The 19758-nt window shown below is 46.4% G+C and overlaps 1 protein-coding gene across 1 annotated transcript in view; it reads right to left on the bottom strand.

Moving 5' to 3' along the window:
- Nucleotides 1-19430, bottom strand: part of LOC141176095 (uncharacterized) — a 29516-nt gene extending 10086 nt beyond the window's left edge. Inside the window, exon 1 of the mRNA XM_073660084.1 lies at nt 19371-19430. The gene's annotated coding sequence lies outside the window, so the exon portion shown is untranslated. The remainder of the gene's footprint in view (nt 1-19370) is intronic.
- Between the last annotated feature and the right edge of the window lie 328 nt (nt 19431-19758).

The raw sequence follows: 19758 nt of genomic DNA, 5'->3' as shown, positions 1-19758 counted from the left end.
ATACCAGAATCATATGGGGTTTTTATGATTGACAGCTGTCACACACTAAAAGACGCATTTTTTGTAAAATCTAGTTTTTGCATCGCCATATTTTGAGAGCTATAATTTTTCCATATTTTGGCCGACAGAGTCATGTGATGGCTTGTTTTTTGTGGGATGACTTGATGTTTTTATTGGTGCCATTTTCAGGCACGTGACATTTTTTGATCGCTTTCTATTCCGATTTTTGGGAGGCAGAATAAACAAAAACCAACAATTCATGAATTGTTTTTTTGTTTTTTTTAAATTCTGTTCCGCGTGTGGTAAAATTGATAAGGTAGCTTTATTCTTCGGGTCAGTACGTTTACAGCGGTACCACATTTATATCGTTTTTCTATGTTTTGGCGCTTTTACACAATAAAAGCTATTTTATAGAAAAAAATATTATTTTGCATTGCTTTATTCTGAGAGCTATAACTTTTAGATTTTTTGGATGATGGAGCCGTATGGCAGCTTGTTTTTTGCGGGACAAGATGACGTTTTCAGCGGTACCATTTTTATTTATATTCGTCTTTTTGATCGCATGTTATTCCATTTTTTGTTTGGTGGTATGATGATAAAGCATTGTTTTTTGCTTTGTTTTTTATTTATTTATTTTACCGTGTTCAATGAAGGGGTTAACTAGTGGGACAGTTTTATAGGTCACGTCGTTCCGGACGCGGCGATACCAAATATGTGTACTTTTATTGTTTGTTTGCTTTTTTTTCATAATAATATTTATTGATGGGTACATTATATTTTTATTTTTGGTGGATTATTTTTTTTTTAAATATTTTTACAATTTTTAAAAAAATTTTTTTCCACTTTCTGAGAGTTTTTACACTTTTTTACTTTGTCCCACTATGGGACTTTCACTTATTTTATTCTGATCGCCTCCTCAGCATAGGGATGGAGCACCATCCCTGTGCCATGCAGGCAGTCAGCGCTGCACAGTGAGAACATTGTGTGGTCGTGCACTGCGCAAGACCAAACAATGTTCCTGCTGCCTGGTGACCCGGATGTTATGATGACATTGGGTCGTCATGGCAACACCCGGGAAGCTCCATCAGACAGCGCTGGAGGCCGGAAGAGGAGTTGAGTATACCGATCACCTCCCCTTGCCACCGCAATGTTGCGATCGACTTCGATCGCAGCATTGCGGGGGTTAATGTGCTGGGAGCGGTGCGGGACCGCTCCCTGCACATAACCATAACAATTCATAGGACACGATAGTGCATATGCCCCAAATGGGGTTTATCGTAAATAATATTCATCAATGATATATATATCCATGGAAGGACTAATTGAATCCCATCGTTAAATTTTAATAAGAAGACCAAAGAAAACAACGAAAGAGGGACTACCAAAGATTTATCTTTAGAAATTCATATAAAGTTTATTATTAAAAAATTAATTATTATAAATATAAGGCACAAAAAAGGGGGAAAAAAGGGGGAAAAAGTGAACTTGAGAACAGTGGTAGCATAAAAAAGCTTCTCACAAACACAGTCACTACCCCAAAGGACCCCACATATACCAACTATTACAATCATATGACTCAGGCTTAAAAAGAATACACCAAACTGTTGTTGTCATAGCAACAGTGGTTAATAATCAAAGTCAATAAATATATATATGCATGGTAGTTAAGTAAATCACCTCTATAATATATAAAGAGTAAAATGAGAGGTAATTACTCATCAACTCCCTTCAATGAGCAATCCCTGTAGTAAATGCTAGTGAGTACAGATAAGTATTGATTGCTAATACATACCAGGGATTTCAAGTCACGGAGTTCTATCCAGGAAGCTTGAGACAGGGGGACCCGTGGGGAGAGCACACAAGTGCAGTGAGATGCCCCGACGTGCGTTTCACACTCCCTTCTTCAGGGGGCATGAAGATAAATGGAGCGACAGGTTTATATAGGCGCCAGCCGGCGCTCCATGCCGGAAATAGTGCTGCCATCACCTTGGAGACAGGCAACGCTGTACGGCACTCGCGTGGAGCCGGATGTGACACATGCGTCACCACGGAGACCAAGACGCCGGCCAGCCTCCGCGTCACATGACCCCCGGCAAGCAATGCATTGCCAAGCGTCATTATAGATACAGAGAGCCGGCGGGCACCCAGGGCACCGCGACGCGCATGCGTACTTGGCTACAATGTTACCTTCTATATTGTGCATATAAACTTCAAGGCATGACTGTGAGAGGTGAATAAAAACACCCATAGTGAACGTGGACATGGAAAAAGAAAAGAGAGGAAAAGAAAAAAAGGGGGGGGGGAAGGAAGGAGGGGTGGAAAGGAAGGAGAGAAAGGAAAACGAGGAGAAGGGAAGAAAAGTGTGAGGCGGACATCATAAGGTATGTTAATGAGGGAAACAATGTCATAGGGATCCTGGCATAGAACAATTGATCATATTCAAAGGGTAAAAAATAAATAAACAATGGTGTAAAACGGGAAACATCCAAGAGGAGGTCCCAAGATTATTAATTAATACCCGCACAGCTTATTTGACCCCAAACTATTGTTAATTAGTCACATATCATTATACCCCCAACATAGCATATCATGCAGGGCAATCCTCCATACAATCGGGTATAAAATTCAATGAAAAAGCAAGAGATGTCCATATCCGATTATTCCTTTTCAAAATTCGCAGTGGTATTTGGTCTTTGGTCATCCAAGAAGAAATCCTCTCACATATCCATAAGAAAGTGTCCACAGTGACAAAGGGGAGAAGAATACCCCAAAAGCACAACATGAATCTATAAAAATTTAATAAAAAACAAAAGTAAATCACATGATAAAAACATACACAAAACATCTAAAACTAAAGTGTAATCCACTGAATCCCATAATTATATTCCTGGGTAACCATGAGCGAATGCCTTATAGACGCACTCGCGCATAGACACCCGGTTATCCGATGACCGGTCAGAGAAAGGGGGAATAACTGATGCTTTCATTCAATCCGTTTGGATATAAGGTATTCAGAGTCCAGATCCATCTGGACACCATCTGGGCCAATCTAAGACCCAGTTTTCCACCCCGTATACCTGGTATAATGCAGTCTATACCTCTTACCTTAAATAGGGAGGCATCACAATTGTGGTAGGTCTTAAAATGGCGTGGAATTGTCTTCACGGTGGATGTGTCCATGTGGTCGACTGCGGCAAAAATGGCCAACACATGTTCCCGGACCCTTACCTTAAATTGGCGGGTGGTCATGCCCACATAGATAAAACCACATGGGCATGTCGCAAAATAGATCACATATTTGGTAGTACACGTGATGAATTTATTAATCCTATATACCTTAGATCCATCTACTTTAGAAAATGTATCACTCCGTTCCACGTTAGGGCATGCTACACATCGACGACACGGTACACACCCACTCCTCCTGGGTTGTCCATCCAAAAAAGTGGTAATACCTGCCGCATTCTCATAGTGTGAATGTACCAAATGATCTCGAAGGTTCCTCGAAAGTCTAATAGAAATAGACGGTCTATCCGAGATAAAGCGTGATATTATTGAGTCAGCTTTAAGGATGTGCCAAGAACGGGCCAAAATATTCCTCAAACGAGGAAATTGGCAATTAAAGTTGGTAACAAAACGTACTTGTTCCTTCTTATTTCTATTAGCCTGGCTCCGATAGACCAAATCATGTCTTGAGGAGGACTTTGCCCTTCTATATGCCTGCTTAATCATTCGCCGGCTATATCGTCTCGCATAGAATCTCTCCTTTAATTCCACAGCCTGTCTCTCAAATTCCGTGTCCGTGGAGCAGATCCTCCGAATATGGAGGAACTGCCCCACAGGTACCGCCTGGATCATGTGCCGAGGATGAGAAGATTTAGCATGCAAAAGCATGTTTGTTGACGTTGGTTTACGGAACACAGAGGTTTGTAGGCAATTAGATGTATCCCTTCTCAGGGAGACATCCAAAAACTCCACTCGATAGGGATCAAATTGATATGTTAAGTGGATATTATAGTTATTACAATTTAATTCATTCATAAAATTTTCAAGAGAAGTGGGTGAGCCCTGCCAGATTATAAGGACGTCATCGATGTAGTGCGTCCAAAAAAGGACACAATCTGACAGGCAGAGGTCCCTTTCCCACAGCCCCAGGAACAGATTAGCATAAGCGGACACAAAGGCCGCGCCCATGGCTGTCCCTTGGAGCTGCAGAAAATAGGACCCCTTGAAAATGAAAAAAATATGGTTCAAGGTGAACTCCAACAGCTCAAGAATCAGGCTCCTCAGAGGTATAGGTAATGATGACGTATCAAGAAAGAATTTGACTGCGGAGAGACCATCAGAGTGCCTTATATTTGTGTATAGTGACTCAACATCTGCAGTCACCAGAATGGCATGCTCCTCAACATAGAGACCACCTACCTTCCTCAAAAGGTCCCCAGTATCCTTGAGGAAGGAGGGCAGACATTCAACCAGAGGTTGCAGATGTGAGTCAATCCACTTGTTGACATGTTCAATCCACTTGTGACAATCAGCTGACACCCGGCGGCGATCGCGCCCGCACAGCCTGTGTGCGCGCAGGATCGCGATGACGTACTAATACTGGTCGGGCTCTTAAAGCCCAGGGCACAGACGCGTATTAATACGTCATGGGCTGTAAAGGGGTTAAAGAAAGTGTCTTCTAAAAACTGGCAGAAGGTTTGGGAGTTGATTTTGCATCTATCTTCAATTTGAAAAGGTCCAACTAGCTCATATGTAATAATACCAGCCTATAGCAGTCCCCACCTCCACCTCGCTAACGTCGGAGTCGAAATCGAGGTCTGTGCACATTACTGATCCAGCCACGGGCCCATCCATCTGGTCCGTCAAGAATCACTCTCATCAGTCCATAAAACCTTTGAAAAATCTGTCTTTAAATATTTCTTGGACAAGTCTTTTGTTGTATCTTGTTCAGTGGTGGTCGGTATTCAGCCTCAGCCTTGTCTCTGAGCACGGAACACTTTGTACTTCTGGCCTCCAGGAAGGCTGTAGTTCTGGAATAGGACAGCACAAGAGGATAATATCTTCCTGGATGCTTCACATTTGAGTCTTCTGAAATCTTTTGCAGTTAATGCTATTCTTTTTTTTCTTTTGTGATCATATACACTTTTGAAGGTTCTGTGATCACACCCAATATCTGAACAATTTAAGGAGTGCTGCATCCCTCTGTAAGACTTAACCATTTTTGAGTTTTTATAGTCAGTAAAAACTGTTTTTGGCCCATTTTGCCAGAGAAAAACAAGCTGCCTAATAATTGTACCCCCCTGATAAAGGGTTTCAATATCCATAGGCCACACACCCCTCATTACAAAATACACATCAGCTGATCTACTTCATCCACTAAACATTTAAGTTTATACAGCTTGTATTTGGAAAATCTACATAAAAATGATGATATGGTCAGAATATTCACTAGCCTAATAATTGCGCACACAGTGTATGCTTCAAAGTGATCAAGAAACCTATTTTTTATTCTCACCTGCTACAAGCTATGGGTGCAATGTTCAGGAATCATCCTTCAATCCATAGAACGTGGATTCCACATCTCACCCCTGACAAAGCCAAAAAGTGAAAATAGTTGGGTAATAATCTGAAGCTTGTCTCCATTGTGATTATGATATGTTATAAGCAAGTTTAAATCTCTCAGTTCTTTCAATGTGTATTAGGGGTGCACTGTTTTTTTTATGGTAATACAAAAAGAAACACTGGCATGGTTGCACCTAGCAGGGTGCAGTGTATGCTCAGGTGTTACAAAAAATAAATGATTACAACCATATCCTGTAGAATACAGCAAAAGAGGAGAAGAACCCTATTAGTGGTGTGGGGCACTAAAACTATGGGGGTAACAAAGATGAGGAACATTACTGTATATGTGTCACCCTGGCCTGGATGCCACAAAATGTATTAAAGCTGTGTCTGAGAGCAAGGGGGAGGTTCTCTAGTCAGGCGAACATTAGTATGCAATGCCTCCTGTCTCAGGCCAGTAGGGGGAGCTGGCTGCCCCTATAAAAGCTGGTACTGGGGGCAGGGTTAGAGAGAACTGGATGGCCTGTCTCAGCACTGAGACGTGTCCCAGAGTGGAGCAGGGACAGAAAGTTGATTGCACCTAAGAGGAAGTGTGGCAGGAGGAGAGCCACAAGCCAGAGACAAGAGGCGAAGAGAGCCTGTCTTGGCAGAAACGGACTTAGTTTACCAGACTTTGGTGTCTGAGGCTGGAAGGATTCCACATCCCCCAGCAGAGAACCAGTCCGCAAGGGACTGTATATTCCTTGGCCTAAGAAGCCTGGAGGCCCTGCCACAACCGAAGGGACCAGTAAAGCCGTACAAGGCTGGGAGCAGAAAGGAACCCACGTCGCAGGCCATACAGGCGAGAATACACGGAAAGCTCAGAAACGTGGGCTGTTACTCTATAAGGAGGAGATAGCCAGAAGGAGCGCAGAAAGCACGGTAGGCCTACACCCTCACCCTGACCAGGGCCAATTTCCCCGTTGCTCTCAGACATCCAGGTCCCCTCCTAGCCGGGACTGTTTGTGGGTCAGTTTACCTGTTCTAGTAAAGACCCTGGACTGCAACCTGTTGTCTGTGTGCTCCTTGCTCCTCCAGCGCTACCAGCACTGGGACTCTCACTACCATCACTCCCACCATCCACTATACTGCCCTGGGGCCGCACTCTTCCCGTGGGGAGTCACACTACCCTAGCTGCACACCTCATCAGCCCCAGCGGTCTGCATGCAGCGGCGGTTCCTAATAACCGCAATCCACGGGTGGCGTAGTCAGACATAAACATCAGCACATAACGGACTACCACTGGCCTGACCACCCTGAGCCACGGAACCGGGTTGCCACTACTACTCCCACCGTTTCCCTATTGCCCGGATCCGAGTGCCCCACGGCCCAGGGGGCGAGTCATATATGGCAATGAGGGGGGGGGGGCTAATACTTTATAGGACACTATAGATGGTTATAGCACTATGTGGAAGTGGGGAAAAATAGGCAGGACACCTAAGGAGAGTAATGGAAAAAAAATAAATAAATATATATATATATATATATATATTTATTGTGAGGGGTCAGCTCTACGGTAGGCGCTGGTTCACACAGGGATGCAGTCCGTAGGTTCAAACAAACTGGTGGTTTATTAAATGTCCATAAACCAGGCAGGAGACAAAAATATCACAGCCTCTTTCAGGTTCCGAAAAGGTATAACAGAACAAAACATAAAATAGCAGTTCCATATAGAGCACGGCCTCAGCCGTTTAAATGCAGATGCTTTTCTCTGCCTCCAGCAGACTCTGAGCAGCACATGCAAGGTCTGCTCACCTTGCACAGCAAACAGCACACTGAGACAGGCGCAGCTGTCTTAAATCAGGCCTTCCAAGACCTGGACTGGAGGTAAGTGAGCAGCTGATCCCCCCCCAGCTCTTTCAGCTGCTCATAAAACCCAGCCCTTTAATCCGGGCCCATTAACTCCCTCTCAGCACTATGTGTGCTGGAGCCTGCTTCTCCGGGTCCTACATCACCGAAGCTTGGTACCTCGGGGACACATACCTCCCCTCATCCACAACGTGTCCAGCTGCAACCTTACCTACCCCCCCACTTCCTCTGCCCATATATATATATATACACACACACACACACACACACACACACACACACACACACACACACACACACACATATATATATATATGCAGTACAGACCAAAATTTGGACACACCTTCTCATTTAAAGATTTTTCTGTATTTTCATGACTATGAAAATTGTACATTCACATTGAAGGCATCAAAACTATGAATTAACACATGTGGAATTATATACTTAACAAAAAAGTGTGAAACAACTGAAAATATGTCTTATATTCTAGGTTCTTCAAAGTAGCCGCCTTTTGCTTTGATGACTGCTTTGCACACTCTTGGCATTCTCTTGATGAGCTTCAAGAGGTAGTCACCGGAAATGGTCTTCCAACAATCTTGAAGGAGTTCCCAGAGATGCTTAGCACTTGTTGGCCCTTTTGCTTTCACTCTGCGGTCCAGCTCACCCCAAACCATCTCGATTGGGTTTAGGTCTGGTGACTGTGGAGGCCAGGTCATCTGGCGTAGCACCCCATCACTCTCCTTCTTGGTCAAATAGCCCTTACACAGCCTGGAGGTGTGTTTGGGGTCATTGTCCTGTTGAAAAATAAATGATGGTCCAACTAAACGCAAACCGGATGGAATAGCATGCTGCAGCAAGATGCTGTGGTAGACATGCTGGTTCAGTATGCCTTCAATTTTGAATAAATCCCCAACAGTGTCACCAGCAAAGCACCCCCACACTATCACACCTCCTCATCCATGCTTCACGGTGGGAACCAGGCATGTAGAGTCCATCCGTTCACATTTTCTGCTTCGCACAAAGACACGGTGATGAGTCCAAATTTGAGATCTTTGGTTCCAACCACCGTGTCTTTGTGCGACGCAGAAGAGGTGAACAGATGGACTGTACATGCCTGGTTCCCACAGTGGAGCATGGAGGAAGAAGTGTGATGGTGTGGGGGTGCTTTGCTGGTGACACTGTTGGGGATTTATTCAAAATTGAAGGCATACTGAACCAGCATGGCTACCACAGCATCTTGCAGCGGCACGCTATTCCATCTGGTTTGCGTTTAGCTGGACCATCATTTATTTTTCAACAGGACAATGACCTCAAACACACCTCCAGGCTGTGTAAGGGCTATTTGACCAAGCAGGAGAGTGATGGGGTGCTACGCCAGATGACCTGGCCTCCACAGTCACCAGACCTGAACCCAATCGAGATGGTTTGGGGTGAGCTGGACCGCAGAGTGAAGGCAAAAGGGCCAACAAGTGCTAAGCATCTCTGGGAACTCCTTCAAGATTGTTGGAAGACCATTTCCGGTGACTACCTCTTGAAGCTCATAAAGAGAATGCCAAGAGTGTGCAAAGCAGTCATCAAAGCAAAAGGTGGCTACTTTGAAGAACCTAGAATATAAGACATATTTTCAGTTCTTTCACACTTTTTTGTTAAGTATATAATTCCACATGTGTTAATTCATAGTTTTGATGCCTTCAGTGTGAATGTACAATTTTCATAGTCATGAAAATACAGAAAAATCTTTAAATGAGAAGGTGTGTCCAAACTTTTGGTCTGTACTGTATAAGACAAAATATAAAAAAACACAAACAATAAATGTTTATATGATTCCGCTTCCCCCCCCCCAAAGTAAATAGCAAAATGTAATACATAATAATAATAAGAATCTTTACTTTTATATAGCGCTAACATATTCCGCAGCTCTTTACATACATAATTATTGCTGTCCCCATCAGGGCTCACAATCTCAATTCCCTATCAGTTTGTCTTTGGAGTGTGGGAGGAAACTGTAGAACCCGGAGGAAACCCATGCAAACACGGAGAGAACATACAAACTCCTTGCAAATGTTGTACTTGGTGGGATTTGAACCCAGGACCCCAGCGCTGCAAGGCTGCAGTGCTAACCACTGAGTCACCATGCTGCCCAGTACATTAAAAAAATATTCGGTATTGCCATGTACATAACTTCCTGAATTAATAACATTTTGAAATATTTTTTTGTATATGGTACAAATCGAAAAACTAGGAATAATGTTTTTGGCCACCACAATTCCACATAAAAATGTAATAAAAAGCTATTAAAATGTCATATTTCCTCCAAAATTGTATCAACAAAAAGAAGAAAACAAGAAATAATCATTGATTCCGGTCCATCGATGGAAGAATGAAAATAGTTACGGGTCTCAGAAAATGGCGACACGGAAAAATTGTTAGATACTAAATTTTCAGCCCTGGTGACATCACACCTGTAGCGCATTAGACCGCTGACTGGCTGCAGTTATCACACACGCTAAAGACATGACATCACAACTGCAGCCTATAAAGAAGACCCGAGCAGCAGCAGAGAGCCGGCACTGGAGCAGGGGAAGGTGAGTAATGCGGATTATAGTATTTGTTACACAGGCTCGTAGATTGTGTACAGAACACTGATAGGGGAAACCTCTTCTATACTTTCTGCTGTTGGTTCAGGGCACATTGTGATGTTCAATGTTGTAATGAGCCTTAGCCTGAGGACAGACAGGAATAATGATGAGATGGCCTGAGAGCAGAGAGGAACGCTGAGGAGAAGGTCTGAGGGAAGAGAGGAATGCTGAGGAGATGGTCTGAGGGAAGAGAGGAGCGCTGAGGAGACAGCCGGAAAGTGGAGAAGAGTGTTGAGGGGATGGCCTGAGGTTAGATATGAGCACCCATAGGCGGATTATAATGAGGGCAATCCGGGCGACTGCCCGGGGCCCCGAGCCTCCAGAGGGCCCGTGGCTCCGGGCGGGATGTCTATGTCCGGATTGCCCTCATTATATGTGCGGGCCGCCGCCGCGGCACATACCGGCATCAGTGGCGGGAGGGGGGGCCCGGACCGCTCCCCCAGCAGCGGCGCACGGCCGCTATTTCTTGATCGGCCGGGCCAGCACTGCAGCAGTTAACTTCCCTGTGCTGGCCCGGCCGCGTCACTGCTAGTAGACACGGCCCTGTGCGCGGCCGTGTCTCCTAGCTGTGACGTCATGCAGTGCGCCCCGGCCTGCACTGCTACTTACCACCGGAGAGCCTGAGGACTGGAGCCGAGCCGGGAGATGGTGAGTCTGTGTGTGTGTGTGTATATATGTATGTATATATGTATGTATGTGTGTGTGTGTGTGTGTGTGTGTGTATATATGTATGTATGTATGTATGTATGTATGTATGTATGTATGTATGTATGTGTGTGTGTGTGTGTGTGTGTGTGTATATATATATATGTATGTATGTGTGTGTATATGTATGTATGTATGTGTGTGTGTGTGTGTGTGTATGTATATATATATATATATATATGTGTGTGTGTGTGTATGTATATATATGTGTGTGTGTGTGTGTATGTGTATGTGTGTATGTATGTATGTGTATATGTATGTGTATGTATGTATGTGTATATATGTATGTATGTTACATAGTTACATAGTTAGTAAAGCCGAATAAAGACTTGCGTCCATCAAGTTCGACCTGTTAGTTCTGTAATTGCTAAAGTTGATCCAGAGGAGGGCAAAAACCCCAAATGATTTAGCCAATCTTCACCTGAGGAAAAATTCCCTCCCGACTCTGAAACCAGCAGTCAGAATAAATCCCTGTATCAACCTACTATTTTATTTTATTTTTAAGTATATGCAGAAATCTGCCTGGTATCTAGAAAAGCATCCAGTCCCCGCTTGAACTGGTGTAGTGAATCCGACATTACCGTCTCCTCACTCAGTGAATTCCATATTCTCACTGCTCTTACCGTAAAGAACCCCTTCCTATGCTGGTGCTGAAACCTTTTCTCTTCCAGTCTTAGTGAATGCCCTCTTGTTACCGTAATATCCCTCCTTTTGAACAAATCCCGGGCAAGGTCTCTATACTGTCCCCTAACATATTTGTATACATTTATTATGTCCCCCCTCAACCTTCTCTTTTCCAGGCTGAATAGTCCTAGTTTTGCCAACCTCTCTGGGTATTGCAGTCCCTCCATTCCCCTTATTAATTTTGTTGCCCTCCTTTGTACCTTTTCAAGCTCATTTATATCCTTTCTATATATTGGGGCCCATAACTGAGCACAGTATTCCAAGTGTGGTCTGACCAGTGCTTTGTACAGTGGAAGAACAATGTTCTCATCCTTTGCAGCTATACCTCTTCTGATACATCCCATTACCCTGTTTGCCCTTACAGCAGCGGCCTGACTTTGGGCACTCCAATTTAGTTTGCTATCAATCAAGATGCCCAAGTCCTTCTCCATCTCTGAATTCCCCAATGGTTTCCCATTCAGTGAGTACTGGTGACTTCCATTTTTCCTTCCCATATGTATGACCTTACATTTCTCCTCGTTAAACCTCATTTGCCATTTAATGCTCCACCTACCCAGTTTATCCAAATCCCTCTGTAGGTCTTCACTATCCTCTTTTGTATTAATTGTTTTACATAACTTTGTGTCATCTGCAAATATTGATATTTTACTATTTATCCCGTTGACTATGTCGTTAATAAAGATATTAAATAACATTGGGCCTAGTACAGACCCCTGTGGTACCCCACTAGTGACGCTTACCCAATCTGAGTATATTCCATTTATAACCACCCTCTGCCTTCTATCCTTTAGCCAGTTAGCTACCCACTTGCAGACATTTTCCCCCAGCCCCATCATTCTCATTTTGTATACCAACCTATTATGTGGCACGCTATCGAACGCTTTTGAGAAGTCGAGATACACGACATCCACTGGTTCCCCCTGATCTACTCGAGAGCTAACCTCCTCGTAGAAGTCAATCAGGTTTGTTTGGCAGGAGCGATTCCTCATGAATCCATGTTGGTTCGGGGTTAATAGATTATTAGCATCAAGATGCTCCATGATTGCCTCATTAATAAAGCCTTCAAAAATTTTGCCCACAACGGACGTCAGACTCACCGGCCGATAGTTTCCGGCGTCACTTTTCGCTCCCTTTTTGAATATTGGCACTACATTCGCCTGTCGCCAATCAAGTGGTACAGACCCAGTCTCAACAGAGTCCTTAAATATAAGATATAACGGTCTGTCTATCACATTACTTAGTTCCCTTAGTACCCGTGGGTGTATGCCATCAGGTCCTGGTGATTTGTTTATTTTAATGTTACTGAGGCGTTTCTGTACCCCAGCTTGGGTTAGATTAGTCATACTTAGTGGAGGATTAAGTTTGTCACTTCTCATTTCGCCTGTTAGTTCTTTTTCCTTTGTGAAAGTTGACGAAAAAAATTTATTTAATAGATTAGCTTTATCCTCATCTTTCTCTATGATTTTGCCTTCATCACTTTTTATCGGTCCAATATTATTCGATTTAATCCTTTTACTATTTATATACGTAAAGAACAGTTTGGGATTTGATCTACTTTCCCTAGCAATACGTCTCTCTGTTTCCTCCTTCGCTATTTTTATTTGTTTTTTACAGGTTCTCGTTTTTTCCTTGTAACACATTAGTGCCTCCTTACTGTTTTCCTGTTTTAATTTCTTGAATGCCTCTTTTTTGCTATTTAACGCCCCTTTTACGTTCTTCTTCAACCATATTGGTTTCCTCTTATTTCTGGCCCTTTTATTCCCATACGGTATATACCTCTCGCACTGAGTATTCAGAATTCTTTTGAAGGTTTCCCATTTACTATTCGTATTTCCTTGATTAAGAACTTTGACCCAGTCTATAAGTGTGTGTGTGTGTATGTATATATATGTGTGTGTGTGTGTATGTATATATATGTGTGTGTGTGTGTGTATGTATGTATGTGTATATGTATGTGTGTGTATGTATGTGTATATGTATGTATGTGTGTGTGTGTATATGTATGTATGTATGTGTATATGTATGTATGCGTGTATGTGTGTATATGTATGTGTGTATATGTATGTATGTATGTGTGTGTGTATATGTATGTGTGTGTGTGTGTATATGTATGTGTGTGTGTGTGTATGTGTATATATGTGTGTGTGTGTATGTGCAGGCAGATATCATTGTGTGATGTTTGCTTATATGTATTTTTGTGTTTCAAATGTGTTTATGCGTGTATGTATATCTGTATATGTTTGTGTGTGTGTGCGACTGCGTGCGGCCTCCTGCTGAGTATAGATGGCGCCGTGTGGCCTCCTGCTGTTTCTGGGGGGGGGTACCGTGCGGCCTCCCACTGTGTATAGATGGCACCGTGCGGCCTCCCACTGTGTATAGATGATGCCGTGCGGCCCCCTGCTGTGTATAGATGGCGCCGTGCGGCCCCCTGCTGTGTATAGATGGCGCCGTGCGGCCCCCTGCTGTGTATAGATGGCGCCGTGCGGCCTCCTGCTGTGTATAGATGGCGCCGTGCGGCCTCCTGCTGTGTATAGATGGCGCCGTGCGCCTCCTGCTGTGTATAGATGGCGCCGTGCGGCCTCCTGCTGTGTATAGATGGCGCCGTGCGGCCTCCCGCTGTGTATAGATGACGCCGTGCGGCCCCCTGCTGTGTATAGATGGCGCCGTGCGGCCCCCTGCTGTGTATAGATGGCGCCGTACGGCCTCCTGCTGTGTATAAATGGCGCCGTGCGGCCTCCTGCTGTGTATAAATGGCGCCGTGCGGACTCCTGCTGTGTATAGATGGTGCCGTGCGCCTCCTGCTGTGTATAGATGGCGCCGTGCGGCCTCCTGCTGTGTATAGATGGCTACGTGCGGCCTCCTGCTGTGTATAGATGGCTACGTGCGGCCTCCTGCTGAGTATAGATGGCGCCGTGCGGTCTCCTGCTGTCTCTGGGGGGGGCGCCGTGCGGTCTCCTGCTGTCTCTGCGGGGGGAGGCCGTGCGGCCTCCTGCTGAGTATAGCTGGCGCTGTGCGGTCTCCTGCTGTCTCTGGGGGGGGCGCCGTGCGGTCTCCTGCTGTCTCTGGGGGGGGGGGCCGTGCGGCCTCCCGCTGTGTATAGATGGCTACGTGTTCTCAATATTGAGTCACACAATTAATGTAAGGCTATGTGCCCACGATACAGAAATGTTCCGGATTTTTTTTTTAGCGTTTCTGCATCTCCCTGGCAGAAAAAACGCATGCGGATTTTAGATGCGGATTGTACATGCGGATTGTACATTCGTTTTTTCTGCTAGGGACATGCGGATGTGAAGCGTTCTTCACAAGCATTTCTGCATGCGGGTTGACAAGCGATTTTAGCATAACTTAGAAAGTGCTTGACAACTTGGTCACACTATATAAATCCATGCAACCGGCAACCAGCATGGATTTATATAGTGTGACCGTAAAAGAATGGTAAAAAATAAAAAATATATACTTACCTTCTGATGGCCTGCCGACGTCAGCGGTCGCATGACCCGTCACATGACCAAATGACGTCACGGCAGGTCCTTTTCAGACCATCGCGAGCTGCCGGGGAGCCAGGACGCATCGGATAAAGACACCGGGGGCCATCAGAAGGTAAGTATAATATTTATTTTTTATTTTATTCTTTTTTTTACAGGTTCTATGGTACCCGGGTCCGGAGGAGAGTCTCCTGTCCTCCACACCCGGGTACCATCCGCACATTGAAACGCTTGGATTCGGCATCTACAGATGCAGGGATGCAGATTCCATGCGTTCTAATGCAAGTCAATGGCGGCGAAAACGCCGCGCTTCCGCAAAATAATTGGTAATGCTGCTGATTTTTCCGCAATGATAATCCGCAGCGGAAATTTCCGCAGCATGTGCACAGCACATGGGGATTATCATTGGGGAACATGGCAGGCCTTTTACCAAGCGTTTTTTAAGCATTTCCGTAGCGCAATTGCCGCTGCGGAAACGCTTAAGAAACGCATAGTGGGCACACAGCCTAAAAAAAAATATAATTAATATTGTGGCAAATTAATTTCACGTGAACTATCACAGGGGATCATGTGACATGTCACGTGATAAATCAGGTGTGTGTTGAGGGGGGGTGTCTGGGGGGGGGGGGCCGCGCCTTCTAAACTGCCCGGGGCCCTTGCTACTCTTAATCCACCCCTGTGAGCACCAGTGAGGTATCCAGAGAGCAGAGAAGAAAGGAGATGGCCCGAATACAGAGAGGAGCAAAGAGGAGACGGCCTGAGAGCAGAGCACTGAGTAGAGGTTCTGAAAGCAGAGAGGAGCGCTGAAGAGATGACCTGAGGGTAGAAAGGAGCGCTGAGGAGAGAGACTGAGCGTAAAGAGGAGCTCTGAGGAGACAGCCTGAGGGTAGAAAGGAGCGCTGAGGAGATGACCTGAGGGTAAAGAGGAGCGCTGAGGAGACAGCCTGAGGATAGAGAGAAGCACTCAGGAGACAGCCTGAAGGAAGAGATGAGTGGTAAGGAGACAGCCTGAGGTTAGAGATGAGTGCAAAGGAGGCCGCTTGAGAGCAGAGAGGAACACTGAGGAGACAGCCTATGTGTAGAGAGAAGCACTGAGGAGACTGCCTGGGAGCACAGAAAAGCGATGAGGAGACAGACTGAGGGCAGAGAGGAGTCCCGAGGAGATGGCCTGAGAGTAAAGAGGAGCGCTGAGGAGATGGCCTGAGTAAAGAGGAGCGCTGAGGAGATGGTCTGAGAGTAAAGGAGATCGCTGAGGAGATGTCCTGAGTAAAGAGGAACGCTAAGGAGATGGCCTGATAGTAAAGAGGAGCGCTAAGGAGATGGCCTGATAGTAAAGAGGAGCGCTGAGGAGATGGCCTGAGAGTAAAGAGGAGTGCTAAGGAGATGGCCTGAGAGTAAAGAGGAGCGCTGAGGAGATGGCCTGAGAGTAAAGAGGAGTGCTAAGGAGATGGCCTGAGAGTAAAGAGGAGCACCGAGGAGACGGCCTGAGAGTAAAGAGGAGTGCTGAGGAGATGGCCTGAGAGTAAAGAGGAGCACTGAGGAGATGGCCTGAGAGTAAAGGAAAGCACTGAGGAGATGGCCTGAGAGTAAAGAGGAGCACTGAGGAGATGGCCTGAGAGTAAAGGAAAGCGCTGAGGAGATGGCCTGAGAGTAAAGAGGAGCGCTGAGGAGATGGCCTGAGAGTAAAGGAAAGTGCTGAGGAGGTGGCCTGAGAGTAAAGAGGAGTGCTGAGGAGATGGCCTGAGAGTAAACAAGAGCGTTGAGGAGATGGCCTGAGAGTAAAGAGGAGCGCTGAGGAGATGGCCTGAGAGTAAAGAGGAGCGCTGAGGAGATGGCCTGAGAGTAAAGAGGAGCGCTGAGGAGATGGCCTGAGAGTAAAGAGGAGCGCTGAGGAGATGGCCTGAGAGCAAAGAGGAGCGCTGAGGAGATCGCCTGAGAGTAAAGAGGAGCGCTGAGGAGATGGCCTGAGAGTAAAGAGGAGCGCTGAGGAGATGGCCTGAGAGTAAAGAGGAGCGCTGAGGAGATGGCCTGAGAGTAAAGAGGAGCGCTGAGGAGATGGCCTGAGAGTAAAGAGGAGCGCTGAGGAGATGGCCTGAGAGCAAAGAGGAGCGCTGAGGAGATCACCTGAGAGTAAAGAGGAGCGCTGAGGAGATGGCCTGAGAGTAAAGAGGAGCGCTGAGGAGATGGCCTGAGAGTAAAGAGGAGCACTGAGGAGATGGCCTGAGTAAAGAGGAGCGCTGAGGAGATGGCCTGAGAGTAAAGAGGAGCGCTGAGGAGATGGCCTGAGAGTAAAGAGGAGTGCTGAGGAGATGGCCTGAGAATAAAGAGGAGCGCTGAGGAGATGGCCTGAGAGTAAAGAGGAGCACTGAGGAGATGGCCTGAGCGTAAAGAGGAGCGCTGAGGAGATGGCCTGAGCGTAAAGAGGAGCGCCGAGGAGATGGCCTGAGTAAAGAGGAGCGCTGAGGAGATGGCCTGAGAGTAAAGGAGAGCGCTGAGGAGATGGCCTGATAGTAAAGAGGAGCGCCGAGGAGATGGCCTGATAGTAAAGAGGAGCGCCGAGGAGATGGCCTGAGAGTAAAGATGAGCGCTGAGGAGATGGCCTGAGAGTAAAGAGGAGCGCTGAGGAGATGGCCTGAGAGTAAAGAGGAGCGCTGAGGAGATGGCCTGAGAGTAAAAAGGAGCGCTGAGGAGATGGCCTGAGAGTAAAGAGGAGCGCTGAGGAGATGGCCTGAGAGTAAAGAGGAGCGCTGAGGAGATGGCCTGAGAGTAAAGAGGAGCGCTGACGAGATGGCCTGAGAGTAAAGAGGAGCGCTGAGGAGATGGCCTGAGAGTAAAGAGGAGTGCTGAGGAGATGGCCTGAGAATAAAGAGGAGCACTGAGGAGATGGCCTGAGTAAAGAGGAGCGCTGAGGAGATGGCCTGAGAGTAAAGAGGAGCGCTGAGGAGATGGCCTGAGCGTAAAGAGGAGCGCTGAGGAGATGGCCTGAGTAAAGAGGAACGCTAAGGAGATGACCTGATAGTAAAGAGGAGCGCCGAGGAGATGGCCTGAGCGTAAAGAGGAGCGCCGAGGAGATGGCCTGAGTAAAGAGGAGCGCTGAGGAGATGGCCTGAGAGTAAAGGAGAGCGCTGAGGAGATGGCCTGAGTAAAGAGGAGTGCTAAGGAGATGGCCTGATAGTAAACAGGAGCGCCGAGGAGATGGCCTGAGAGTAAAGATGAGCGCTGAGGAGATGGCCTGAGAGTAAAGAGGAGCGCTGAGGAGATGGCCTGAGAGTAAAGAGGAGCGCTGAGGAGATGGCCTGAGAGTAAAGAGGAGCGCTGAGGAGATGGCCTGAGAGTAAAGAGGAGCGCTGAGGAGATGGCCTGAGAGTAAAGAGGAGCGCTGAGGAGATGGCCTGAGAGTAAAGAGGAGCGCTGAGGAGATGGCCTGAGAGTAAAGAGGAGCGCTGAGGAGATGGCCTGAGAGTAAAGAGGAGCGCTGAGGAGATGGCCTGAGAGTAAAGAGGAGCACTGAGGAGATGGCCTGAGTAAAGAGGAGCGCTGAGGAGATGGCCTGAGAGTAAAGAGGAGCGCCGAGGAGATGGCCTGAGAGTAAAGAGGAGCGCTGAGGAGATGGCCTGAGAGTAAAGAGGAGCACTGAGGAGATGGCTTGAGAGTAAAGAGGAGCGCTGAGGAGATGGCTTGAGAGTAAAGAGGAGCGCTGAGGAGATGGCCTGAGAGTAAAGAGGAGCGCTGAGGAGATGGCCTGAGAGTAAAGAGGAGCGCTGAGGAGATGGCTTGAGAGTAAAGAGGAGCGCTGAGGAGATGGCCTGAGAGTAAAGAGGAGCGCTGAGGAGATGGCCTGAGTAAAGAGGAGCGCTGAGGAGATGGCCTGAGAGTAAAGAGGAGAGCCGAGGAGATGGCCTGAGAGTAAAGAGGAGCGCTGAGGAGATGGCCTGAGAGTAAAGAGGAGCGCTGAGGAGATGGCCTGAGAGTAAAGAGGAGCGCCGAGGAGATGGCCTGAGCGTAAAGAGGAGCGCTGAGGAGATGGCCCGAGAATAAAGAAGAGCGCTGAGGAGACTAACAAGAAATGCAGAGGAGATGGTCTGAGGATAGAAAGGAACACTGAGGATACGGCCTAAGTGTAAAGGGGTTGTCCATTTACTTTATGTGTTCAGGGTAGAATTAAATGGCAATGGGTGGTGTTAAGGGTTAGAGGAATGGTTATGGACGTGGCCTAAGATGTCATCATGATGTACAATCTATCCCTCTTTATATTCCCTGACAGTTGGGAGGTCACACAAATGTAAAAAGCTAATTATTTTTGTAGCTGCAAAATGCAATTGCAATGTGTGAATAAAGTCTATAGAGAGTGTGAGCCCCAATGGGGATGGCGATATTAATGTGTGTACAGCGCTGCGGAGTATGGAGGCGATATAAAGAATAATGGGGAATCTCCACATACCTCAGTGCAGAGCCGCCATCACATATATGGCTGTTCTGTGCGCACAGGACCTGTGATGAGGTCACAGGAGGGGAGGAGTCAGGGGTCACATGATCAGTGGCCTCAGTGGATGCAGGACTCTGCTGTACCCTGCAGGATGGAGCCTGTATAAGTGTTTAGTGTGTGGTGAGCGTCTCTATTAGGTTATAGGCCAGACACTATGTACCACACTTTTAAGTGCAGATGGATAAGGCCGATATAGGGTGCCAGTCACACAGATAATACTACGCAGCCGCCCTTCCATGAACCATCGGTGTGAGTGGTTGTTTCATCTATTTTGCACCTGTGCTGCCTCCGCCTTTATCATGGGGACTGTTGTGTCCTGCAGTGTATTTGATATTGTGTCTGT

The sequence above is a fragment of the Phyllobates terribilis genome, unplaced genomic scaffold, assembly GCF_046119375.1.
Source record: "Phyllobates terribilis strain yellow unplaced genomic scaffold, ASM4611937v1 Scaffold_17__1_contigs__length_24005725, whole genome shotgun sequence".
Taxonomy (NCBI): domain Eukaryota; kingdom Metazoa; phylum Chordata; class Amphibia; order Anura; family Dendrobatidae; genus Phyllobates; species Phyllobates terribilis.
This window is presented reverse-complemented; position numbering and strand designations above follow the sequence as displayed.